Source organism: Aplysia californica, unplaced genomic scaffold (assembly GCF_000002075.1).
Source record: "Aplysia californica isolate F4 #8 unplaced genomic scaffold, AplCal3.0 scaffold00551, whole genome shotgun sequence".
NCBI lineage: Eukaryota > Metazoa > Mollusca > Gastropoda > Aplysiida > Aplysiidae > Aplysia > Aplysia californica.
Genome location: NW_004797821.1, coordinates 334884 through 335969, shown reverse-complemented (window position 1 = coordinate 335969; position 1086 = coordinate 334884). Strand labels below are relative to the sequence as shown.

The following is a 1086-nucleotide window of genomic DNA, read 5'->3' as shown; positions in this document are numbered from 1 at the left end:
TCACCCACGGCCACTGGATACCTCACAATCATATTCAGATATTTTAAACATTCTCTTGGTAATAACTCCTTACGTCAGGAACTTCGTTAAACAGGCCGTTTTCTTACAGTATTTTTGGATGCATGCACGTATCTGCGCACGGTCCCGTAACACCAAGCCTCAGCGCAAAGGACGTACAGTCCCCTAGCGCCAAACACTATGGGGGCGTACGGTCCCCTAGCGCCAAGCGCTATTGGGGCGTACGGTCCCCTAACAATAGCATAGCCATTGAATATATGGAGTTAGGCCGGGACCACTTTTCCTGAAGAGAGCCATGTGATTCTAAGGCAAGGGGATGAATGTGCGAGTAGTGAGTGTGCTGAGATGCCCCGGTTGTTAAAAACAAGTTAGAAAATCAAAACAATTTACAAGTTCTGATTCCCACTTACTTTCAGTTCAGTACTTCAGAGGTGAGAACTTCTAAATCTAGTCTACACTACACACAGTACAGTACAGAATTTGAGGAGAGCGGTCCACACATTATTTATAGAGTCTAGACCTAGAATCTAGATCTACATATATAGATCTAGATCTAGAGATCGTAAAGCTTTCTCCTAATTAATCTAAGTTCTAAGTAGATGTCTATATAACATTTTCACCTCTTCGTGAACCGCCAGTCGTTCGCCGAAACTTTTACAAAGAAGTCAAAGTTTGTGGAGTCTGCCATTTTGCAACTTCCAAAAAAAGATGCAAAGGAATCGAGTATTGTATTTAATACAGGAGTCGAGGCATCGAACTCAAACTCGATTGTTCGAATTTTCGTGAAAAATCAGATGTATGGAAAAGAATAATGCTCAGCCGAACATCCAGGTCGCTATAATTCTATAGACAGTCTTTACCGTGCACATTTCATGAAAAGCAAAAATTTGTTATCATGTCTAAAATAAACTCCAAGATCTAGGCAAGGCCCAACTGCAGCGCGAAATCGGCTGTGTATACCACTTTAATCGAACACCTCTCAGTCGGAAATTTGTCGATATCAAATTATTTAGAATGCGTATCGAATATTGGTTCGTAATGGGAAAGGAAATGTTGCCATTTGCCATA

General features: G+C 41.3%; 1 protein-coding gene across 1 annotated transcript in view; it reads right to left on the bottom strand.

Moving 5' to 3' along the window:
• Nucleotides 1–713, bottom strand: part of LOC101850198 (smoothened homolog) — a 23466-nt gene extending 22753 nt beyond the window's left edge. Inside the window, exon 1 of the mRNA XM_013087141.2 lies at nt 639–713. The gene's annotated coding sequence lies outside the window, so the exon portion shown is untranslated. The remainder of the gene's footprint in view (nt 1–638) is intronic.
• Nucleotides 714–1086: the final 373 nt, after the last annotated feature.